General features: G+C 32.2%; 1 long non-coding RNA gene across 8 annotated transcripts; it reads right to left on the bottom strand.

Annotated features, from left to right (window-relative positions):
• LOC101249923 (uncharacterized) lies at nucleotides 1-27,413 on the bottom strand. Of its 8 annotated transcripts, XR_011221371.1 has the most exons (5): nucleotides 27,181-27,413; nucleotides 27,019-27,101; nucleotides 3,568-3,632; nucleotides 949-2,962; nucleotides 1-872 (listed from the first exon to the last, which is right to left on the bottom strand). It is a non-coding gene; the product is annotated as an uncharacterized lncRNA (long non-coding RNA). The 8 variants fall into 8 exon arrangements; XR_011221372.1 differs by having other exon boundaries at nucleotides 1-2,962; nucleotides 3,568-3,652; nucleotides 27,181-27,400; XR_011221370.1 differs by having other exon boundaries at nucleotides 1-2,962; nucleotides 27,181-27,399.

Raw genomic sequence — 27,413 nt, forward strand, 5'->3', positions numbered from 1 at the left:
TTAAGGCAATCAAATTGTTTATTTAATATAATATTAAGAACATCAACTAATTAGTCAAAATGCTAAAAAAGGAAAAGGGAGAATAAACGGCTAAAAAATAGCTAATCTAAACATAGCTAATAATTAGGTAAATCTTGAAGAGCGACCTCTAAGACCCTCTTCTTCTCTTGTATATCATTTGAGAATTTTGTAGTCACTAAAGAAACATCAGCGCAATTGTTGAACTCTTTTTCAACTTCCAAGACTTTAGATTCAACATCTTGAACTTCTTTATTGGCAGTATCTTAAAGAACATTTAACTCCTTCACCTTTTTCTTCGCTTCCTTAAAGGATTGACAAGCAACCGATAATTCCTCAGATTTCTCATTCTTTTCATGCAAGACAAGATGAAGGTGTTCCTTAGCTTTCAAATAAGACTCGGATTTCTCAAATTATCCGGCCTTATCAGCAAGATTTGATCGCGCTTGGTCATAAGAAAAAGCAAGTTTAAAGAAACATTCGAGTAAAGTCTTCAAAGGAGAAATGTCTACATCCATAGAATCTATATCAGCAAGAATTAGTTGAATCTCATCCATAAGAGAAGAACCACGGTCTGCATCAAGGTCAATAAGTTTAGAACGAATCTTATTCCAATCTCCAATTACAAAATCCTTTCGAAATTCCAAGTCAACCTTTCTTCCATCGAAAACAGACTTGCATGTTACTGGTTACTTGGGGGACCTTAATTCAACATTTGTCGCGATTTTGTCATGAGAAATATAAGTAACCTTTTGATATTCTAGAGGCATAGAAGAATATTTCCTTAGATCTGGACCTTCTACGGACTTAATACTATCTTGCAGCTTCGTTTCCAACATGTTGACATTGCTTGTCTAACAAAAAGGGAAGAGATAATAATTAGTGAAGGAACTTGGAACCATAGAGCAACGTGAAAGTTTAAATTATTACCACTTTAATAGTTGTTGAAGTCCCTTGAATAACTAACATCGTTGTCAGTATTCTATGTCACATGCAAATCATTACCTTCTGGCTTTTCTGGAGGAGGTCTATCTCTCCTCCAATAATGATCGCTACGGGTTTCACTACTTTCATCTTGAAATGGCCGCTTGCGAGAAGGCTGGTGAGTTTGGGTTGAACATTTTTCCTTTTGGACTTTTTCATTATGAGGCACTTTGAACTTCTTTAGAACACCAACCCTACATTTTAGAATAGGAGATTGTTTCAGAATCAAGACCTCTTTATCTTTTGTTTAAAGTGCATATGTAACCAAACCAATAACATTCACCAAAAATTGCACATTATTTTCAAGAAGATTCTCGTGCACCTTTTCCCACCATGACTTATAATTTTGGGAAGAAAACTTCATGTTATATCCACTAGGAGGAAATGTTGCTTTTTTCATAGATTTTGTCAATGCACAAAAACTTGCAAGCCTTAATCCATCTTCCAATGAGGCCTCACAACAATCTTGATCTAGTCGACCAGGAGAATCTTGGATAAATCCAAGTTGACGATTGAATCGATGAGGATTGTATGGATAATTGTTAAATACATCTCCCTCCCTTAAAGTTAGATAGTTTGAGTGAATTCTCATGAAGAAATTTGATTGGTTTTCTTTTTCAGTCCCATCCATACGGTATTGGTATGCATAAGATCTATGAACAAATGTTTCATCCAAAAGCAATGGTTCCTCCTCCATGTATACGCTTTCTTGCATATTCTTTTCCAAAGTACCTAAAAGCCCCTTCACTAGAAAATAGTCGTAAGGGGATCAGCCGGACCATTAGCTAATGGCTAATGGTTCTTAAAGTAAAACGTCAACCAACCGTACACATAGTGGATTGGGAAACAAGTTTGTATGAGATCAAGTCGCGAACATCTTGAAATTTAGACCCTTTCAAATGTTGGATAAAACTGGAGACCAAGGCTAACTCTCCTACCACATGACAAATGACAAGCGTTTCTAAAGACACACGGGCGAATAAAAAGACATGCCTTAGTAGGAAAGACGAATATACACAACCAACTCGACAGAAATGTTACCAAATATTTTTCAACCATCTTATGACTCTTAACTTGTAACTTGTGGAACAATACTTCTTCATCAGAACGACACTTAAGAAACTCATTATTTGCCCCAGTTTGATTATGAGATGATCTAAGACGAGAAAATTTATTTTCCTTTCTTGGCGGGGGCTGTCATACTTTATATCTTTCTTACAGCATAATTCTACCCACTTCTCCACAGAAACATCCTGATTTTCTGTTTCTAAGAGATGAAACGCATGATGTTCACAAGATTGAGGGAGGAACCTTTTTCCATTTTCAGATGTGCTTGTGAGCTCTTCAACTTATGGAACGACCTTTTGATAAAGGCAACCTGATATGGGTAGACTACAAATCATGTGTAAGTCCCAAAGTGATATGGATAGTTCCCCAACAGAAGTGAGCAATGTGTTTGTAATAGGATACAAAGCTTTGCAAAAGGCTTGCATTATGTTAGTATTACAATCATAAGTATAAGGTAAAAAGTGAGCCATACACAACATCGTATATTTTTGTGTCCTTCAAATTTTGGCGACCCCTACTAAGTATATCTTCATCCTACTCCCAATACCCTGGAATATAGCAAACTCTCCATCAAAAGTGAAAGTATCATTCCATAGAGTATCTCTATTTATTATTCGTCGCCCCAAACAGGGTAAAGAACTTGCAATATTTTTGGAAGAATGATTAGGAGATCAAACTATCCATGTCTTGGGAGGACGACTATTATATTCTATAGTCCAATCATCTAGACCGGGAAGTTCCCCTAGAGAAGTCCATGGAGAGGCATACTAACCATCTAATGTCTTCTCTACAAGTAATTTGGTCTCGACTTCACTGTTTTTATGATCCGATATTACAAGGTATCTTATAGTAGAAGAAGATTTCAAGTCTTTGAAGTAAACCATGATTCGAACTGCAAAAAAAAAAGGAGAGGATACGTGTTCTATTAGCACTTAAATTAATAATTTAATAATGAAGGTTATAAACTTAGACAATGAGTAACTATTCCTTTAAGTGCAAGTTAGTCAATGTAAGATCCTAGCTATGCAAAGTCTTAGCACCAAAAGGTGTAAAGTCTATGGGTCAAGATGATGTGATGCCTTCAAATTAAAGCATATAGTCTTTGCCTTAGACGGTATAAAATCACAGGCTCAGACGTTATAATGCCTTCTGCTTAAGCTAGATAAAGTCATTGCCTTATACGGTGTGAAGTCCTTGGCTCAGATAACATAATGTCATCATCTTAAGCCATATAAAGTCTTTGCCTTAAACGGTGTAAAATCTTTGGCTCAGATAACATCCTTTGCCTTATATGGTGAAAAATATTTGGCTCAGACGACATGATGCCCTTGGCTTAAGCCATGTAAAGTCCTTATCTTAGACAGTGTAAAGCTTTTGACTCGAACAATACAATTTTTTTCTCAAAAGGAGTCTTAAAAAAACGTAAAAAAATAAAAAATGAAAAATGAAAACAAATAAAATAAAACAGCAAAGGAAGAGGTCATTCAAGAGGCTTACCAGAATTGGTCTTCAAGATTTCTTGGTGAAATTGTGAATGAGTTTGACTACCACTTATAGAGTACCTGAAGTGGATGTTAGAGACCTAACCCAAAACAAACTCAATATTTGATAGGTCAAATATTTTGGGACAAGGAGATATTATTTCTTTTCAGTGTTTAATCCTACAAGGACTCAAATTTCTGTATATTTTTATCATCCTATTTTTTATATATATTTCAAAAATAAATAATAATAATAATAACACACACACACACACACACATATATATATATATATATACACACATATATCATGCATAGTCTAAAAAGAGAAATATTTTGACAAGACTGGAAGTAGGGGGCAATTGTAATCATTAAGATTTTATTGAATTTAAATTCATAAATTAATGTGGATTATATTAAACTCAAGAAAATAGTGGAGGTTATGTGGCAATCCAAGTCAAATTAAATAAGCCATTAAAGTCATGTTACATGTCAAGGTTATGTGGCAATCCAAGTCAAATTTAATAAGCCACTAAATCATGTCACATGCCAAGGTCATATGGAAATCCAAGTCAAATTAAATCAACCACTAAAATCATTTCACATGTCAAGGTTATATGGCAATCCAAGTCAAATCAAATGAGCCACTAGAATAATGACATGTGTATTAGTGACATTTTCTGACCAATCCGATCAAAGATTTTCTACAGAGCAATGTGATTGTTCGATTGAAACCGACCAATCAAATCAGACCAGTAGACCACTCCCTACTACTATAAATAGGGTTCATCATTATTCATAGAGGGGAGTTTTTTGCAACAACAAGAAGCAAGAAGAGAGCTTGTGGATCAAAAGCTACAACTTCTCTACAAGTTCAAAGTTCAAGATTCAGGATCAAGCTATTTTTTCATGCGAATCATTCGTCATAACTATACCAGTGTTCGTGACGAATAATTCACACTCAAGTTCAAAGTTCAAGATTAAATATGCAAGATCAAGTTATTCAAGCCCTTGACTCTAAATCAAATTCAATTCCTACATATTTCATATAATTTTGAAGAATAAGAGGATTATCTTAGAGATTGTAACACGCACTATATTTTTAAATCAAATACTTCAATTTGTTACATCTATTTTTTTGTCTTGATTATTTATTTTTCTCGACTTGAAAATTTGTTGTTTACACACTTAAGAGGCCTAATTTCACTTTTTAAAAAAACCAAGAAGAAGGATTTATGAGTGCTATGATCTCTGCTAAGAAAATTGCATATGAGAAGAATATAGAACTTGAATTTCGTAAGAAATGGATAACATTTAGAAAGAAATGATTTGATGAAAATATTGATAATATATATAATATATATATATAGTAGATCAAGCTATTTTTTCACTTCAAAATAGATTTGAACAATTTGAAGCATATGAAAATATTTTTTGTTTCTTATTTAATAGTAAAAAATTGAGATCACTAGATGATGAGAATTAAAAAAAAATTGTCTTAACCTTGAAATTTCTTTAACACATAATAGTTATTCTGATATTAATGGTTTAGATTTATTTTTTGAATTAAAAGTGTTAAGGGAAATAATACAAGTAGAAAATAATGATCTAATGGAAATAGTAAATCAAATAAAAAGACTTAATTCTTTTCCTAATGCATGTATTATTTATATAATAGTGTTAACAATTCCTGTAAACGTTGCATCAGCCAAAAGAAGTTTTTCAAAACTAAAATTGCTAAAATCTTATCTAAGATCAACAGTGTCTCAAGAGAGATTGAATGGATTGGCTATATCAACAATTGAAAAAGAATTACTAAAACAAATCGATTATAAAACAACAATTAATGAATTCGCATAAAAAAAGCTAGAAAAATTGATTTTAAATAAAAGTATATATGATGATTTTTTTCAAAAAAAATTTAGGGTCCCATTGTATGATTTGGATTTAAGCCCCCAATGTTGTTGAATCGGCCCTGGTACTACATTGTCTATGAAAGGGAAAGATAGGAAAGAGCATAAGCAAAAGAGATTTTTTGAAAGCAGTGTAACAACCAAGAAACTACCTCCAAAATTAGAGTACTCCGCTAGCAACGAGGATCACCAACTACCTGTGCCCGACTCAGAATTTACACAATGAAGGTGAAGAAAAGGCAAGGGCAATACAATGAACACGTACATATACTCAACGTCGTCATTAAATCCTAACATGACGTTATCACATGGGTTTGTTTACACTGACTTGTTTAGTACTTAATCATGTATTTTAATATACTTATCTATACAGACTAGAAACTCAGAATAATATTATATCAGTTTAAGACAACATCGAAATCAAGGTCAAGCTACGGAATTGTTAATAAACCAAGTCCATCACCACTTAATCACTTATCACCTCATAATCACTATATTTTATCCATGATCTAGCTAACTTATGAGTATAATCTTATGAATATTGATGTGCTTATTGTATATTTGTTGTGATTATAAGCTTATAGACATGATTAAATTGATTTCAGGTAAAAACAACAAGGAGGACCTAAAAGATTGATTGAAACGCAATGCAATGTGTCCCACACACTAAAACATAGCCAAAGTGGTTGCAAGAATGGAGTTCGCAGTGAAGGTGCACTTTGCTATGGATCCCATGTTGCACCTATCATGATTTGAAATTTTGAAACTAAAAATTCATGCGCGAATTTGCTATGCAGGAAGGAGGCAGGAGTCCAAATGAACCTTGTAGTGTGCCCCTTGGGATATGTGATGGGTCCACACCACGACCCTCTAGTTTCCTAGACTGATATGACCTAATCAAAGTATAGTTCAATTGGATTATGAATTCAACCTTACTATTATAAATATGTTATTAAGATGACATTTTAGGGTTACACATTATTTTAAAGGTTATAAATCATTTCTTAGGGTTAGAGATTATCCATAATATAGAAACTTCATTGTTCTTATTTTTAAGAGTTTAATTATTGTTTTCTAACTATTGTGGAATGGACAAGATTCTCTTGACAGAGCTATATTAATCAAATTTTTTGTTTACTTTCTTTTATTAATGTTCTCTAGTAGTTAATTGCAACTAGTTAGAGCAGATAAACTCATAACTAGGGTTATGGAACATAGAGCTTGTCTCGCATTAATGCTAAAAATTGTATATTTTCATAAGCACGTTTTTAAAATAGCTATTCAGAAAAGTTTTTTTGAAAAAAAAAATTACGTTTGGTTAATTCATTTGAAAAGTGTTTTTATAAGCAAATTATGCTTGGCTATTTTTTTTTAAAAGTGTTTTTAGAGACAAATTACGATTAAGGACAAGTATCAGTGTACTTTTAATATTAAAATTATTTTATAGAGAAAAACTAGTTTAAACATCTATTAAAAGAAATTAACTTAAATTCTTATTTTTATTAAATTATAATGTTCATATTCAAATTTTCAGTCAATATTACACATTTTTTGGAAGGTCGAAATATTTAAATGTTATTGTTTTTCTTTTTTTTTTCTATTCTTACAAAAATATTGTTGTTACCTACATCTTATTTTTTAATTCTTTAAATTAATAATTAAAATAATAAAACGCAAAAGTAAAATAAAATATATAATTCATTATATAAAATAAAAGATTAAATGATTAAATGGAACTTATATTTATATATATTTTCTTGAAAGAAACAATTTTCTCCTTTTGCTTTTTCAAAAGGAAAAGGGACAAGTATAATCCCGAACTATTGTAAATGGTATTTAATTATCGTTCGTTTTACTTTTGGGATACCAATGCCCTTACCATTCAAATTTTGAGTTGTATATTTCCTTTGAAATAAAAGAGACACGTGCCATAATCTCAACAGCCTATCAAAAATTTATAATTTTTTTATCCATAATTTAAAAGTTCACCCAAAACCCACCGAAATAAGTATAACCCAAAAAAAAAAAGACCCACACCCAAATAAACTCATTTTCCCATTGTTCATTATTCCACCATCCAAACACCCCAAAGAAATAGGTCAACACAGAAACTCCACCACACCACTCTTCTTTGGCGGAAGCTCCACAAACAAAACGGCCCACACCCATATTATAATAGACCCCCCCCCCCCCCAAGTGTATATGTTCTTATCTTGTGTAATCGATAAACCTGATGAAGGTAGCAGAAAAGTGAGAGAATAATCGTATGTTTGATTTCAAAAAGGATAGGAGGAAGATTGGAGAAAGGACAGAGAGACTTATCGAGTTATGTTGATCTCTTGAGATGTTAGTGAGATGTTTTGATTACTTACTCATCACCAGCTCCTAAAATTTGACCACACCCAGCTTATAAGTTCAAAATTTACTAAGGCAAAAAAATATATATAACTTTAGTGATTATAAATCCATTAGAAGTTTGTTGGTTCTGTTTGTCGGTGCTATTGGAACAGTGATGAAGGAGAGACAGGTTCAAATGGCCAAGTTTTATGTTGGCCAAAGGGTCATTCAATCACTGGTTTTCCGGAGCAAGGAAGGGTGAGTTAGTTAGCGATAAGAAGTGATTTGGTTTGTAACTTCGTCAAAAAAGATGAGTCGGGGCGGTGTCTTAAGTTTCGACAAGGGGGTGGTAATTGGTTGTAGTTGGTTAATGGAACAATGAAGAAAAGAAAAATGGAGTTTATTTGGGATTGGGTCTTTTGGGTTTTCTTCTTGAGTTATAATTATCTGGTGGGTTTCTGGGTGTGCTTTTTAGTTATGAATAAAAAATAAAATAAATTTTGTATAGACCGTTGAGATATGACATGTGTCTCTCTATTAAATCAAAGGGTATATACAACCCAAAATTTGGACGGTAAGCTCATCAATGTCCTAAAAGTATAATGAAGGGTATTTAGATACCATTTACGTTAGTTCAGGGGTATATTTATCCTTTTTTCCTTTTTTAAAATCAGAAAATTTTATCTTCTTTCCAATAATAGAAAAACTATTTCTGCTACTGTTTAAAATCAATTTTACAAGTTTATCAAACACATTTTTTTAAAAAAACAAGTATTTTTTTCTCATAATAAGTTCTTCTAGGCTCCAAACAACAATGCCAAAGAGTCTCTTAGAGTAGGGATGATGATAATAAATTCTTTACATCAAAGTCTTCTCATAAATGGGTGCTCATTGTGTATTATGGTTCATGAATAATGATTGTTTTTAATGGTTGTATATATTAAAAATTCACGTGTATTCTTATTAGCATGACAATAGAGATTAACATTAGGAAAAATAATCATTAACAAAAATTAAGAACTACGCACCAACCTCCACCTAATAGTTAAAGTTAAAGATAAAATAACTAACATGTTACATTTGATGAATAAAATAAATTAATTAAACATACAAGTGTCAGCATGGAGTAAGGGAGATATTCTCTTAATTAGTCTGAGGATTTAGGAGATCATAGATTCTTCAATTTTGTAAAATGGACTCCTTGAAGAGTTGATGGCAAATTATTTGTTTAAGTTTTGGTATCTAAGAATTGTAACCCTAGGTCATCTCTTATTCGTGATTTCAAAATAGGTAGTTAAGTAGTTAATAATTGATTTCCCATTCATACTCCAACTCCAATATTACTCACTAATTTGGGTTTCAATAGAACATTATAAAATATCTCTCACCATGCTTTTTGTGAGATTCAACCCCAACCTTGTTGGGTTACTATTCTTTGACATTGGATACTTTATCCCAATTGAGGGTGTAGTTTGGGAGACATTAATATTTTAGCGCCTTTGTTACAGAGTGTAGTTAAGTGATTTATAATTTGTAGAAATTTATTAAGTGAAGAAAACTTACCGCTAAATCAAGAACCAGGTTCTTTATTATTTGCCTAAGAAAAGAGTTAATTAAAACAATATACTTTAACTAAAACCTTCCTATCTCAAGGAAGGAAAAACTCAACTACGTTTTATTACTTTTTTCTTACTCAATTACAATTTTCAATTAACTCTAATCGAATTCTCCAAATTTTACAAAAAGCCAAACCCACTTCTTGCAAACGTACTCACAAATCTCCTCTCTCCACAAGAAGCCAAACCAACTTCGTGTTTACAATCACACAAGCTTACAATCTTACTAAGAACAAAACTCACAAGTTAACAAAACACACAAAACTCACAAAAACACTCTTTGCTGCCTCTCTCTTCATCTCACCTCACTTTTTCTTCGATTGCAAAGAACTGGCTCTCTTTGTCTTGAAATCTCTGTTTATATAGACTTTTGAACAAGAATTATTTCCTCTCTTTTAAATTGATAATAATTCTGATTTATGTATCCTTCTTTGATATGAAAAAGATTTGCTTGCTTTTATTTGTTATACGCAACCTTTTCAAAAAAAGGTTTTGTCTTCGTATAAAGTCGACAACCTTTTAAGATAAGATTTTGTCTTATTTATTTATGAAAATATATAATTATTATATTCATTTTTTCCATAAATACATTTGCACCTTGATATTTGTCCTTGGCCTCTTTTTCAATAAAATGATAACATATTTAATAAATGAATCTGGTTCATAAGTGAGCCAACCTCTTATATTTATCAATGAGATGATATCTGGTTTTAATATAAATGAAGCTGGTTCATAATTGATGACATCAAAAGTATTTGTCATTATCATAAGTAATTAACACAACTTCCATCATTAAGTAGCTCTTTTTTATGATGACAAATAATACCCAAAATAACACTAGTTTTTAGAAATTGTTTCCCCCTTTTGACATATCAAAAAGCCCAATATAGAGCCAAAACATATCCACATCATTAAAATATAAGGATACTACTATAAAATATCGACAAAACCTATAGAAGCAATGCAACCAAGAACCATTAATAATGTCTAAATATTGGACAGAAAAGCCATTAACTAAGGCCTAGAAAAAGCATGAAGTATATGATCAACACGAGCATTGTTATCAATTTGTTGTTGAATAAGTTGATCTTTTAATCTCCCAACTCCCCCAGAGAAGCAGCCAACTGAGCCTGAAGAATAGTAACTTCATCTTTTAGTAACACATTTTGAGCTCGAGCCTCATTAAGCTCAGAAATTAGAGCAGTGACTGGACCAGCAGAGCGAAGAGGAACTTGATTAGCAACATCATCCAAGAGATTGCATTCTACAGCAGTAGTTTGAGTAAACATATCATATTTTCTCAAAGATCGACCATCCTCCAAAGGTACCCCAAATTCTTTAAACACAATAATCAACAAGTTCCCATAGGCTAATTTATAAGGTTTCTTAGGATCCACTATTTTGACCATATGTTTAATTATAAGGGAAGGCCAATTAATAGGACACATGGTATCCAAAGCATGACCAAGACCCATATCTCTAAAGTTAGCTTCATGTATACTTTCTCCTCTTGGGATAATACCTTTGTGAACTACTTCAAACACTAATTTGTGAAAAGGAGACATTTCGCCTTTCTGTACCTTTCGCGGTCGATCACTTACCCTCCCTTGTGTGAATTTTGAAGTTAATGTGCAATTATAATCTTTTCACCAGTGATATTCCTCCAAACCTATGCAAGGAATATGAAGTATTGACCCTAATCTAGTTTTGTCAAAAACTATATCTATACCATGAATTGACGAAGAAAGCAATGAATCATCAATCATTGTCAAATTTGCATAAAACTCAGCCACTTCTATGTCAAATATCATGTTATCAGAGTGAAGAAAAATGTCTACCCACCCCTGTACTGCAAGTAGTGCCAACAATTTTTTGATTGCAGTATGATCCCTGGTTTCTGGATGAATTGTTCGCCCTCTCAAGATTTTCTGTGATTTAAAATAAGCCTCCCTTCCCATGGCAAGAAATTTAATTTCGTTTTTGGTTAGGGTTTTAGAAGAGGGAGGATGTGAAGAACGGGCAGATTCTAAAATATCTTCATCAGACTCAGAAATAACAGGGGTGGAAGAAGAGCAAGCAGGTGACTTAACAGTGCGATGGCGTATTTTGGTAGATTCTGCCACCATCTCTACATGGGCTTGACTTGATTTTCGAGTTCGAGGAGTATGAATATCCTTTCATTTGACAGCAATATGCTTGCAAGGACGCCGAGGAACTGGTGTAGACGAAGGGGTTGTATTTATTTGAGGAGAGTTAGAGGAGGGCATTGTTTCCTGAGGCGATGAAAGAGAGTTAGGGATTTGGGGGTTTTCTAAGGGAATGGAGGAAGGAGATGGTGGGGAAGAAAATTGGGGGGGGGGGGGGGGGGGGGTCGGCTATTGGTGATGGTGGTGGACTATGTTCCCCCTGAGTAGTTGCTGGAGTTTCGGCTGTGAAGGTAGGTTCATCATCGGAGTAGTCGACGAGAAAGAGAGAGGAAGCCATTTTTTTGTGTGTTGGGGGGGGAGATAAAAGGTTTTATGGGGAATAGAAGGGTAATGATGATGAACAGGTCTTTTATGGTACTTTAAACAGGCCTGAAAGGAATTTGAAACAATGGCAGTCACATCGAAGAGACATTGGAATTTTAATGTGACTCTATGTATTTCCCGCCCAAATAAAAAGTTAAATAGGAGAACCAGGTTGAAAATATAAGAACCTGAGTCGGTGGTGAGTAGAACCTTGTTCTTTTAGTTCTGAAACACGAGTCCCAAAGATAGACGATTTATAAGGAATGGTTCTCGCCCAAGAGCCTTAGTAAAAATGTCCGCAATTTGATCCTCAGTAGCACAGAATTTCATTATGATAAATCCTTTTTCAACATTTTCTCTCAGAAAATGATGTCGAATGTCAATATGTTTAGTGCGATTGTGTGGGACCGGGTTATTTGTCATATTAATAGCACTAGTCATATCACACATAATAGGAATGCAGCTTGTCTTAATTCCAAAGTCTTCTAACTGTTGCTTTATCCATAAGAATTGTGCACAACAAGATGCAGCTGCTACATATTCTGCCTCTGTTGTAGAGAGGGCAACTGAATTTTGTTTTGTTAGTGGCCCATGAGACAAGACATGGTCCTAGAAAGTTTGCATTCCATATATACTTTTTCGGTCAAGTAAGTATCAAGCATAGTCAGCATCAACAAATCCTATTAAATCAAATGAGTCTCCTGATGTGTACCATAGCACCAGGTTCACAGAACCTTTGAGATACCTAAGTATTCTCTTTACTGGTTTTAGATGAGATTCTTTAGGACATGACTGAAATCGTGCACAAAGTCCAACACTAAACATAATGTCGGGTCTGCTTGCAGTTAGGTATAAGAGTGATCCAATCATACCTTTATATTTTGTATCATTGAATAGAGAACCTACTTCATCTTTATCTAACTTTGTTGTAGTGCCAATGGGAGTGTCAATTATCTTTGCTTCATTCATGTCAAATTTTTTCAGTAGTTCATGAATGTACTTCTGTTGATGAATGGAAGTTCCTGTAGCAGATTGATCAACTTGAAGACCTAGGAAGAAAGTTTGTTCTCCCATCATACTCATCTAAAATTCACTACTCATGAGTTTGGCAAACTCAATTCCAAGTGAGGGGTCAGCTCCACCAAATATTATGTCGTCGACATAAATTTTTACAATGAGCATATCTGAACCTTGTTTTTTTAAGAAAGAGTGTATTGTCTATTTTTCCACGGAAGTAACCATGTGTTAGAAGGAACGTGTATAGACGATCATACCATGCTCTTGAGCTTGCTTTAGTCCGTGCAATGCTTTTTCTAACTTGTAGACATGTTCAGGTTTATCTGGGTCCTCAAAACCAGGAGGTTGTTTCACGAACACTTCTTCTTGTAGAAAACCATTCAAAAATGCACTTTTTACATCCATTTGATAGAGTTTGAATTCCATATGGGCTGCAAAATCAATTAACATTCTTATAGCTTCCATTCTTGCCATTGGTGCAAAGGTTTCATCATATTCGATTCCCTTCTTCTTGGTTGTAACCTTGAACCACTAGTCGAGCTTTGTTCCTAGTTATCTAACCTTGGTCATCTTGTTTGTTTCTGAAGACCCATCGAGTACCTATGACAGTGCGATCATGTGGTCGCGGAACCAGGTTCCAGACTTTGCTTCTTTCAAACTGACTCAATTTTTCTTGCATAGCAATAATACAGTCTGGATCTCCCAAGGCTTCTTTAATATTTTTGGGAACAACTAGAGATAGATACGCTGAGAAGGCACACATATTTCATACTCTAGATCTGGTATGGATCACAAATTCCAATGTGTGAGGATGTTTTGAATGGGATGAGAACTTTGATGTTTCCAGCCATGAACCTGAGGATTTTGAGTCGATTCTGATGTTGGAGTATCTAATGTTTCTCTCTCTGTTTCTTTTGGTATATTTTCAATTTCTTGAGGATTTGTCTTATTTGTGGTATTATCCTCATCTGATTGTAAATCTTCCAATGGTTTTGGAGGATATTCAACAGGATTATTCAATTCTTCTACTGTGCTTTCATCAAAAAAACATGCATACTTTCTTCCACTTGATTTGTTCTTCTGTTGAGTACTTTATACGCTTTTCTTTGTGTTGAATATCCTAAGAATATTCCTTCATCACTCTTTGCATCAAATTTTCCCAAATTATCCTTTCCATTATTGTGCACGTAACATATGCTCCAAATGGTCGAAGATGTCCTAGGCTAGGCTTTCTTCCTTTAAGTAGTTCATAAGGGGTTTTATTTAAAAAAGTCCTTATTGTACACCTGTTTATCATATAACAAGCAGTGTTTATGGCCTCTGCCCAATAGAATTGTGGTAGTTTGCTTGATATTAGCATGGTTCTAGCAATATCTTCAAGAGTTCTATTTTTATGCTCAACTACACCATTTTGTTGTGGAGTTCTTGGTGCAGAAAAATTGTGATCAATTCCATTAGTACTGCAAAAATTTAAGAATTTTGAATTTTCAAATTCTGAACCATGATCTGATCTTATATTAATGACTTCTATACTGAGTTTCTTCTGAACTAGTCTCACAAATATTTCAAATACATCATAAGTTTCATCTTTTGTTGCCAAAAACATAGTCCAAGTAAACCTTGAGTAGTCATCAACTATTACAAGAATGTATCTTTTGCCTCCTCTACTTATCACAAGCATTGATCCACATAAGTCTATGTGAAGCATCTCTAGAGGTTTTGTGGTACTAACCATTCCCTTTGGTTTAAAAGATGATTTGGATTGTTTCCTTTGACACATGCACCACAAAACTGTTCATTTTGCAAAATTTTGCTCGGCAATCCTCTAACCAGATCTTTTGATATTAGTTTATTAATTGTGGAGAGGCCAATATGTCCTAGCCTTTCGTGCCAGTGGGCAGAGTTTTCACTGAGAGCACTGAGGCAAGTAAGTGAATTTTTCAAACTTATTATTTCAGTTGTGTATACATTCTTGTGCCTTTTTCCCAGAGGTACAAGTTCCTCAGTTGTTGAGTTTATCACTCTACATTCACCTGCAGTGAATACTACCTTGTTCCCTTTGTCGCACATTTGAGATATGCTTAGTAAGTTATGTTGAAGCCCATTTACGTAGTATACATCATCGATGGCTTGTTTGAGATTAATTCCTACCTTTCTAATTCCTTGTATTTCCCTTATTTTTTCGTTTCCAAAGGCTACTTTTCCACCCTTAACTCGTTTCAGTGAGAGAAAGTTATCTTGATTTCTTGTCATATGTCTTGAGCAGACGCTATCCAAGTACCAGTGCTTTCCTTTTTCTCTCACTGAAGCCTGCAGTTTTATTCAGACCGAGTTAGTTTTGGTACCCAAATCCACTTAAGTGCCTGTTTGTGATTAAAGGGATGTATGATAATTTTTCTAGCCCATCTAGGAAGAACTTTAGATGTAGAACCAGGTTCAGGATCAGTTTTCTTTTGACTTTTTCTTAGAAAGGAAAAAATTTTCTGATGAGAAATTTGTTATTTGTCACATGCATGACTCTTATGTCCTGTCAAGCCACAGTGAGAGCATAGACATTCTATGTTTGGATTTTTTGTTTCGGAAAAACCTATTTCATGTCTTGAACTAGATTGACTTTTATGGAGACTATCGAGAATTATGGAGGACTTGTTCCACCTCATACTGTTCTCTGCTTCCTGTTCAGTCGTGTTCAGTTTCTTTTGTAAGGCTTGATTTTTTAAGAAGCTAGAGTTTAAATCTTTTTCTAATTCTACTTGTTTATTGAGCAGGGAACAATTTTGTTGTTCTAGAGTCATGTTCTCTTCTCTTAGAGATGCGTAATCTTCCATTAGTAGTTCTTTTTCATGGCAGCTTGACTGATATACCTTATTACAGTTTCCAAAAGTGACTTTAGCTCTCTTTTAGTATAGATTTCCAAGTTTTCTTTAGAGAAAGTTGAGCTAACCTGACTGTTTTGGTCTTCTTCTTCTTCCTCGGAATCTAAACTAGCCATTAGAGCATGAATTGTATCTTGTGCTTGAAAAGTAATTTCTTTGTCTGCTTCTTCAGTTACTGCTACTAATGCAAGAAATTCGTATTTGTCTTCTTGCTTTATTGCAAGTAGAGATTGATTCTCGATTTCTTCATTCTCAGGTTCATCTTCAGATATGCCTCTCATTGCAGTGAGTGCCTTTTTCATGGATATGTCGGCCTCTTGATTTGTCATTCTCTGGTTATTGGAAATATATCTGTCTTCTTTTCTGGGTTGTTTTTCTTGTATTCTAAGGCCCATAGTGGACAGAATTTTACAAAGTGGTCTGGACTACCACATTTATGACAAAATTGTTCTCTTGAGTTTTCTACATTCTTTTGTGGACTCCTTTTTTTAAATGTTTGTCCCCTTTTTAACAATTGAGAGAATCTTTTGACCATGAGTCCAATGTTTTCATCTTCAAAATCTTCAAAGGTGGTAGTTTTAGAGCCAGATTCTTTTCTTTCCTTTTGCTACCAATCTCTATTTCTTGATTTTTCTTCAGTTCGTAAGTTATGAGGTTTCCAATGAGCTCATCCATAGCAATCTTATCTAAGTCATGTGCTTTAGTAATTGCTTCAACTTTACTTTTCCATGATTTCAGGTAAGATGCTCAAGAGTTTTCTGACTGCCTTTCCGTTTGGAATCACTTCTCCTAGAGAGTAAATTTCATTGATGATTGCAGTGAATCTAGTGTGCATATCTTGAATAGTTTCTCCTTCCATCATTCTAAATAGTTCATATTGTCTATTCAAATTGTCAATCTTTGACTTCTTAACCTGAGTTGTTCCTTCATGTGCAGTCTGCAAGGTTTCCGAGATTGACTTGGCATCTTGACAAGAAGAGATCATGTTGTATTCGTCTGGTCCTATGCCACAAATTAGAATTTTCTTAGGTTTTGCATTATTTTGAATTGCCAGTTTATCTGCGGCATCCCACTCCTTTCTCTCCTTAGGTACCATTGTTTCTCCATCAGGCCCTTTTTTCATAGGAATAGTACGACCATCTAAGACTACACTCCAGAGATCAGGATTTTCTCCTATCAGATGATCCATCATGCGATTCTTCCACCATCCATAGTATTTTCCATTGAACAGTGGGGGTCGAGTTTGAGAAGCTCCCTCTTGGAGGGTAGGTGGTGCTGCCATTTACTTTAAATGTTTTTTTTTCTTTTTTTTTCTATACTTACAAAAATATTGTTGTTACCTACTTCTTATTTTTTAATTCTTTAAATTAATAATTAAAATAATAAAACGCAAAAGTAAAATAAAATATATAATTCATTATATAAAACAAAAGATTACATGATTAAATCGAACTTATATTTATATATATTGTCTTGAAAGAAACAATTTTCTCCTTTTGCTTTTTCAAAAGGAAAAGGGACAAGTATAATTCCGAACAATTGTAAATGGTATTTAATTATGGGAAAAGGGTCTGATATACCCCTCAACTTTGTCATTTGGAGCTGATATACCCCTCGTTATAAAAGTGGCTCATATATACCCCTACTTGTAAAGAAATGGCTCACATATACCCTTTTCCTCTAACGGAAATGAAAAAAAAATAATTTTAATCTAAATTTTTATTATGTTTTTCTAAAAAATATAATCTCATATGAGTAAATTTAATCCTTGTCAAACATATTTTTTTATACTTTTTTTTTGTTTTAATGACTAATTTATAATTATTATTTTGATAATCAAATTTATTTATGTTTCACTAATATTCTTGTAAAACTTATTATAGATGACCAATTTTTTTCTTCGAATACGAAACTAAATTACAATACACACAAAAAAAATAGTTTAAATTTTTCTCTCTTGAAACTAAGGAATGAAAGAAAAAACAAAATAAGAATAAGAAACTCAAATAATTATAATAAAAGAAGTCAAAAAATAATTTATGTATGAAAAAAATTAAAATATGCCTTGAACTTTGATAAAAGAATCATATATACCACTAAAAAAATTTTAAAAAAAATTAGAAGTAACAAATATAAATTTAAAACTAATTTTTTAATTTCCGTTAAATGAAGGGTATATGTCAGCCATTTTTGTAACGGCAGGGGTATATGCGAGCCGTTTGTATAACGGTAAGGGCATATATGAGCCACTTTTATAACGAGGGGTATATCAGCTCTAAATGACAAAGTTGAGGGGTATATCAGACCCTTTTCCCTTTAATTATCCTTCGTTATACTTTTGGGATACCAATGCCCTTACCATTCAAAGTTTGAGTTGTATATCTCCTTGAAATAAAAGAGACACGTGCCATAATCTCAACAACCTATCAAAAATTTATAATTTTTTTATCTATAATTTAAAAGTTCACCCAAAACCCACCGAAATAAGTATAACCCAAAAAAAAAAAAGACCCACACCCAAATAAACTCATTTTCCCATTGTTCAATATTCCACCATCCAAATAACCCAAAGAAATAGTTCAACATAGAAACTCCACCACACCATTCTTCTTTGGCGGAAGCTCCACAAACAAAACGGACCACACCCATATTATAATAGACCCCCCCCCCAAGTGTATATGTTCTTATCTTGTGTAATCGATAAACGTGATGAAGGTAGCAAAAAAGTGAGAAAATAATCGTATGTTTGATTTCAAAAAGGATAGGAGGAAGATTGGAGAAAGGACAGAGAGACTTATCGAGTTATGTTGATCTCTTGAGATGTTAGTGAGATGTTTTGATTACTTAATCATCACCAGCTCCTAAAATTTGACCACACCCAGCTTATCAGTTCAAAATTTACTAAGGCAAAAAAATATATATAACTTTAGTGATTATAAATCCATTAGAAGTTTGTTGGTTCTGTTTGTCGGTGCTATTGGAACAGTGATGAAGGAGAGACAGGTTCAAATGGCCAAGTTTTATGTTGGCCAAAAGGTCGTTCAATCACTGGTTTTCCGGAGCAATGAAGGGTGAGTTAGTTAGCGATAAGAAGTGATTTGGTTTGTAACTTCGTCAAAAAAAGATGAGTCGCGTCGGTGTCTTAAGTTTCGATGAGGGGGTGGTAATTGGTTGTAGTTGGTTAATGGAACAATGAAGAAAAGAAAAATGGAGTTTATTTGGGATTGGGTCTTTTGGGTTTTCTTCTTGAGTTAAAATTATCTGGTGGGTTTCTGGGTGTGCTTTTTAGTTATGAATAAAAAATAAAATAAATTTTGTATAGACCGTTGAGATATGACATGTGTCTCTCTATTAAATCAAACGGTATATACAAACCCAAAATTTGTACGGTAAGCTCATCAATGTCCTAAAAGTATAATGAAGGGTATTTAGATACCATTTACGTTAGTTCAGGGGTATATTTATCCTTTTTTCCTTTTTTAAAATCAGAAAATTTTATCTTCTTTCCAATAATAGAAAACCTATTTCTGCTGCTGTTTAAAAGCAATTTTACAAGTTTATCAAACACATTTTAAAAAAAAAAACAAGTATTTTTGTCTCATAATAAGTGCTTCTAGGCTCCAATCAACAATGCCAAAGAGTCTCTTAGAGTAGGGATGATGATAATAAATTCTTTACATCAAAGTCTTCTCATAAATGGGTGCTCATTGTGTATTATGGTTCATGAATAATGATTGTTTTTAATGGTTGTATATATTAAAAATTCACGTGTATTCTTATTATCATGATAAAAGAGATTAAAATTAGGAAAAATAATCATTAACAAAAATTAAGAACTACGCACCAACCTCCACCTAATAGTTAAAGTTAAAAGATAAAATAACTAACACGTGACATTTGATGAATAAAATAAATTAATTAAACATACAAGTGTCAGCATGGAGTAAGGGAGATATTCTCTTAATTAGTCTGAGGATTTAGGAGATCATAGATTCTTCAATTTTGTAAAATGGACTCCTTGAAGAGTTGATGGCAAATTATTTGTTTAAGTTTTGGTATCTAAGAATTGTAACCCTAGGTCATCTCTTATTCGTGATTTCAAAATAGGTAGTTAAGTAGTTAATAATTGATTTCCCATTCATACTCCAACTCCAATATTACTCACTAATTTGGGTTTCAATAGAACATTATAAAATATCTCTCACCATGCTTTTTGTGAGATTCAACCCCAACCTTGTTGGGTTACTATTCTTTGACATTGGATACTTTATCCCAATTGAGGGTGTAGTTTGGGAGACATTAATATTTTAGCGCCTTTGTTACAGAGTGTAGTTAAGTGATTTATAATTTGTAGAAATTTATTAAGTGAAGAAACCTTACCCCTAAATCAAAAATCAGGTTCTTGATTATTTGCCTAAGAAAAGTGTTAATTAAAACAATATACTTTAACTAAAATCTTCCTATCTCAATGAAGGAAAAAATCAACTACGTTTTATTACTTTTTTCTACTCAATTATAATTTTCAATTAACTCTAATCGAATTCTCCAAATTTTACAAAAAGCCAAACTCATTTCTTGCAAACTTACTCACAAATCTCCTCTCTCCACAAGAAACCAAACCCACTTCGTGTTTACAATCACACAAGCTTACAATCTTACTAAGAACAAAACTCACAAGTTAACAAAACTCACAAAAACACTCTTTGTTGCCTCTCTCTTCATCTCACCTCACTTTTTCTTCGATTGCAAAGGACTGGCTCTCTTTGTCTTGAAATCTCTGTTTATATAGACTTTTGAACAAGAATTATTTCCTCTATTTGAAGTTGATAGTAATTCTGATTTGTGTATCCTTCTTTGATATTAAAAAGATTTACTTGCTTTTATTTGTTATACGCAGCCTTTTCAAAAAAAGGTTTTGTCTTCGTATAAAGTAGACAACCTTTTAAGAAAAGGTGTTGTCTTATTTATTTATGGAAATATACAATTATTATATTCATTTTTTCCATAAATACATCTGTGTGTTAATATTTGTCCTTCACCTCTTTTTCAATAAAACGACAACGGATTTAATAAATGAACCTGATTCATAAATGAGCAAACCTCTGATATTTATAAGTGAGATGATATCTGGTTTTAATATAAATGAGCCTGGTTCATAATTGATGGCATCAAAAGTATTTGTCATTATCAAAAGTAATTAACACAACTTCCATCATTAAGTAGCTCTTATTTTTATATTACATTGATTGTTGTTTTTGTCCATTTTAATTCCCATAGTTTCTAACCGATACTAGGAGTAAAGAATTTCCTTTTGTTCCTTTTGATCCGGAAATTGAAATAAAAGTCATATATATGAGCTACATTTTGTACTGGTCGATCAGAATAATCAACGAATTGTAGATGAAGAGGTTGTTGGAAAACTATATGCATAGAAAAAGCATATTTGAATCTTATTGTTTATATGAATAATAGATTTCCAAATCATTTATGCTAGAACCCATATAATATGCTAGAACACGCAAACTAACTTGAACTTTATTCAAGAATTACCTATTAAAGCGTGAGCAGATAGATACCTTGAAGTGAATCTACAAGATAGACAATAACTATGGTCTTCTACATTGATACCAAGTTCACTTACGAACTCTTTCAATACTTGGGGGGCCAAGTATGAATAGAAACCTTCCATCTTTCTCTAGTTTTCTTTTTAAAAGAAAACTATTGTCTCTCCCCCTTTTCCTTTAGAATTAGGGTTTTGAGTTCTAGTTAAATATGTGCAGTATAGGAACCACATTATTAATTACTGAGGCATCCTATATTATATATATATATATATAGATAGATAGATAGATAGATAGATAGATATCCAAGAGAACCCTAAGTCCGCCTACATGGCGCCACCACAAACCAGGATTCCCTTTCAATTTATTTTATTTCCAAAACTAGCCTTCTCCTTTCATGAAAAGTTATGACTTTTATGAAATTGTGACTTCAATGTAGAGTTGTAACTTTTATGAAGAGTTATGACTTTTATGAAGAGTTGTCAATTAAATGAAAAGTTACGACTTCAATGAAAAGTTGTGACTTTTATGAAGAGTTGACACTTTTATGAAAATATGTGATTTTAATGAAAGGTTTTAACCTTTACGAAGGGTTGCAACTTTTCCAAATAGTTGTAACCTTTCTGATAAGAAACAATAAACATTTGTGAACACTACCCTTTGTTGTCTACAAATAGTGAGATTTCCTCTCATTTTAAAATAACAAAATTTTTATAACTCTTATTCTTCTTCACAACTAAATATTTATGTACTTTGTTATTGTTGAGGGTCTCACTAATGATTGTTTATGTTACAGATCTTGGTATAATTTATTTAGTCATTAAATTATGTTTATATTAGTAAGAATAAATGAAAAGATGTAATAAATTTCATTTTTCTTTACATCATAAATGATTGTTACCACGTAATCTTTTATGTGAGATAATATAGAGTTTTAGTTTTAATAACTGCTAGATTTAAACTATTATTTTATAAATTCTCTCATACTAAATTTGCGCACGAAGTGCGAGTAATTTTACTGGTTTTTGTATATAAGAGAACCCTAGGCTCACATATGTGGCGCCACCACAAGAAAGAACTTCCTTTTAAATTTATTTATTTCTAAAACTACAATTTCTGTTTCATGAAAAGATGTGACTTATATCAAAAGTTGGGACTTTAATAAAGAATTGTGACTTTTATCAAAAGTTGTGACTTTAATAAAGAGTTGCAAGTTTTATGAAAAGTTGTGACTTTAATGAAAAGTTGTGACTTAAAGAAATGTAGTGACTTATATGAAAGGTTGCAACTTTATCAAATAGTTGTAACCTTTCTGATAAGGCACAATAAACAGTTGTTCGCGGTATCCTTTTTTGTCTATAAATCGAAGAATTTTCTTTTTCTCTTAATTTTAAAAAACAAAAATTTTGATTTTCTTCTTCTACTTTCGCAAAATTAAAGATTCGTGTACTTTTCTCCTCTTGATTGACTGAATGACACCATTGTTTTTTAATCAATATGTTGGTGAATAAAATTGTTTCATCTTGAGAGGATGTAATTTTTTAAACCTCTGGTATTGAAGGGGAATAGTTTTTTAATGGGACATTGTGCATTGAGTTGACTCAATTTTTTGCTTTCTATTTCATTTTATTTTTACATATAATAGTACGTTTACACTCATTAATTTATACTTATGATAGTAATTATTATTTTTCAGTACATGTTTTGAACTTTGCTTTTATATTTCTGCAAAGTTATTGTCTCTAGTTATATTGAACATATACGCATATAGTACGTATATTCACTGTGCAAAAAATAATTTTTGTATTCAGTTCCAAGAATTTATATTTAATATTCTATATTAAAAGTTATAACTTTATATTACTATATATAAACTTGTATATTTTCTATTTTTACATACATATGAAATTTCTCACTTATATTCTATGCAACATAAGTATTTCTTTATATTACGAAATGCCTTTGTATATGTATTCTTATTTTCTTCTTTATTTTCCTTTTAATGTTGATTAAAGAACCAATGATTTTTTTGTGAATGATTCATTATTAGAGGTTCTTGAGTTATGTGATAATGAAAAATAATCAAATTCATGTTGGAATATTGCTAATACTTTTTTAAGAACCTATTTTTCTATTATTTTTAATATATCGATAATAGTAAAAAAATTAATTGCAAAGTCAATGCAATTACTATTTTGTATAAAAATACGACATATTTACTAAAATTGGTGTTTTAAGTTAGGATTATGATAGTAATTTAACATTAAAGTTAGTGAGTTCATACTTTTAAAGTATTATTATTATTATTATTATTATTATTATTATTATTATTATTATTATTATTATTATTATTATTATTATTATTATTATTATTGTGATTATTGTTGTTGTTGTTGTTGTTGTTGTTGTTGTTGTTATTATTATTATTATTATTATTATTATAATAATATTAATAATAATAATAATAATAATAATAATAATAATAATAATAATAATAGTGTGTGTGTGTGTATATATATATAGATAGATAGATAGATATATATATATATATATATATATATATATATAGAGAGAGAGAGAGAGAGAGAGAGAGAGAGAGAGAGAGAGATTATATTGAGTTGTAATATTTTTATTTCTAATTACAAATATTTGATTAAAATCAACTATACGTTGAAAACAACTTTTTAAAACTAACATAAGATATCAAGTGTATCCCACATTATCATAATTTGTAATCAATATTCATTAATTTAATTTAAAGAAAGAGAGAACTCTCACTTCATGAATCAACAGACAATCCTTTTTGTACTTATCATGAGTCCAATTTTTTCACGTAACTTAAGCTTATGGCTCCCCATTTGACAATCACTTACTTTTTCACTCTGCATCGGTGAAACTGATGGATTCGTAATGATAATTGTTCTTCAAAGAGACACATGCCCATTTCAGAAAAAAAGATCTTCAGTTTCCTTTACACATTCCTCTTTCTCTTGGTGAAGAGGTTCCTCATCTTCAAACTAGAATATTTAAAGAAGTGTTTTTTTTTTTGACAAAATATGTTCCTTATCTTCTGGAGGAGTGAGTTTATTATGATCATTGTAGTCCTCTTTATACGAGGATTAACACTCGTCATAATCAACCCCCTCTTCATCCGACTCCTCATCATCATATTTCACTTCATGACTCCTCATCATTCTTATTCTTAGACTTATCATAGAACGTGGCTGAAGAAGATATGTTCGGTCTTTGTTGTGGTTTTCATCCTCAACAACAAGTTGAGGTGCAATAACTATATCAGGGTCACTCTCATCCTCCAAATTATCATATATTTGCTAATAAGTTCCTGGAATAAACTTTCTCCACTTGTCACCTCTAGAAGGCTCCACCATTCTTCTTTATCTTCCTACCTCTCCAATATTCTCAACAACTTCACAGTCCTCTTCAGACTCCTCGCATCACTTAGAAGAATCGGGACTTTGTTCTTTTCACCCTTAATAATAAGAGGACGACTCACCAATGGGATTTCCATACGAAAGTCCATTTCTCATGAGTCTCATCGTCCACCCATATTTCACACCCACATTCACAAGTTGTGTATCCAATTCTGTAATAGGACTCTTACAATTTCGACACAACCATTTTTAAACAAAGTAATCTCCTAAATCCATAAATATGCACATGAATCAAATTACACAATCATTAGTATACTGATAATTGATGAGAAAATAATTAAGTTTGTCTTAGACTTCCAAAATGACAAATATTTTTTTATTTTGGAAGTCAATAATGAACTTAATTATTTTGTGATCAATTTTTAGTGTACTAATGATTATGCAATTTGACTCAGGTGCATATTTATGGATTTAGGAGATGACTTTGTTTCAAAATGGTTGTGTAGATATTGTAAGAGTCCCATTACAGAATTGGAGACACAACTTGTGAATGTGGGTGTGAAATATGGGTGGACGATGGGACTCACGAGAAATGGACTTTCGTTTGGGTTATCCCATTGGGGAGTCCACTTACTATTCAGAGTGAAAACAACAAAAGTTCAACTTCTTCTAAGTGATTACGAGGAGTCAAAAGGATTCTGTGAGTTGTTGAGAATATTGGAGAGGTTGGAAGGAAAAGAAGAATGATGGAGCCTTCTAGAGGTAACAGGAGGAGGAATTTCATTCCATGAACTTGTGAGGAAATATATGATAGTTTTTAAAAGGAGAATGATCATGATGTCGTAATCGTACCTCACCTTTTTGTTGAGGGTGAAAACCACAACAAAGACCGAACAGATCATCTTTGGCCATGCTCTATGGACAAGTCTAAAAATTAGAATGATGAGGAGTCTAATAAGGAGGAATTTGATGAAGTGGAGTCAGATGAAAAGGGATCTGAATACGAGGAGTTTAAATCCTCCTCTGAAGAGGACTGCGATGATTATAATAAACTCACTCCTCCATAAAAGAATGAACATGTTTCTATCAAAGAAACACTTCATTTAATATTCTTATTTGAAGAAGAGGAACATCTTCCTCTAATAAAAGAAGAATGAGAAAAGGAAATTGAAGATCTTTTTTTTGAAATTTGCATGTGTCTCTTGGAAGAGCTAATTGGATTTACGAATCCTACAGGTTTGCTGATCTAGAATAAAAAGTAAGTGAGTGTCAGACGGGGAACCATAAGCTTAAGCTAGATGAACATATTGAAGTCTTCGCAATAATTTCTAATATCCTACAAAGTGTATGAAACTATACATAAACTACAAATTTAAATTTAGAAAAAAATACTAATAAAAATAACTGATAAAATGAGGGACAAAGACATATAAAAATGTAAAAAATAAATGATGCAACACTATCTTGACAACTAATTAGGTTGATTCTTGATTGTCAATCTCCCTTTTACAAATTCACTAAATCATCTTTGTGTTTTCAATAATAGACACATTATAGTCTTGAAATGTCATACAAAGCTAAGAAGCGGGAAAGGGGTTGGGGAAATAGAGTCTTTTACAAAGATAATAGATTGAATCGTGATATCTAGTATAAAATCATAAAAACACTCAAATTATATAAGAATATAAATCACGTTATTTGTAACACCAAGTAATTCTTGTTTGGTTCAAGTCTTTGATTGCCATATACGTGCATCTATAATAGACGCAAATAAGCACAAATATATATTATTATTGAAGTTGTAAATAATATTTCAATATATTAAAATCATCATAGGAATAAAAAAATAAATACCATATTGTGTATGTTCCAAGATACAGACAAGATACATTATGCGGAATTATGGACACATCTAAAGCCTTGAGAGCCTTTTGCATCTAGGCCACATTGTTATTTCAAAAATTATTTCAAATTAGATTAGAAATCCAAAGTATAGTATATTGTTCCCTGTCATTATATAGTCTAATATGTATAAAATTAACATAATCGATTAATAAACACTAATATTATATTCCTTAAATTTAACATTAGCAATATATATTATTGGGATGGAAAAGAAAGCCTTTGATTAAGAGATCAAAAGCATTTGGATATCTCAGTCTCTGATTTATCTAAAAAATTAAAGATACATTAAAGAGGAGAAAACAAATAGAAGAAAATGTAGAAATTAAGGAGAGGATCTTACAGAGGATGTCTTAAATAACACTCATGACTTGGTACCTCTTTCAAAATTATCTTCGAATCCACTGCATCCACTGAAAGATACCTCTACAAAATGAAAAAAAATAAGATTAAATAATGATAGAACTTGAAGGAAATAAGAATATAAATGGAGGTAGCTAATTACTTCTGTGAGCAGAGAAAGAAGAGAAGATAACAGAGGTAGGTGTGAATCACCCACAACTAAACGAAATGGAAAACTAGGGATCTATTAGTTTGTAGAGATGGAGGAGGAGACAAGGAATGGAAAAAGTATGAGAAGACAGTAGGAGGATAAGAAAGATAAAATTCTTTGTAAGAAAATTCTATAAAGCCCTAGCCAGTTCTCTTAACGGATTTGGCCTAGATACTTTTGTGTTG

Source organism: Solanum lycopersicum, chromosome 5, assembly GCF_036512215.1.
Source record: "Solanum lycopersicum chromosome 5, SLM_r2.1".
Classification (NCBI taxonomy): Eukaryota; Viridiplantae; Streptophyta; class Magnoliopsida; order Solanales; family Solanaceae; genus Solanum; species Solanum lycopersicum.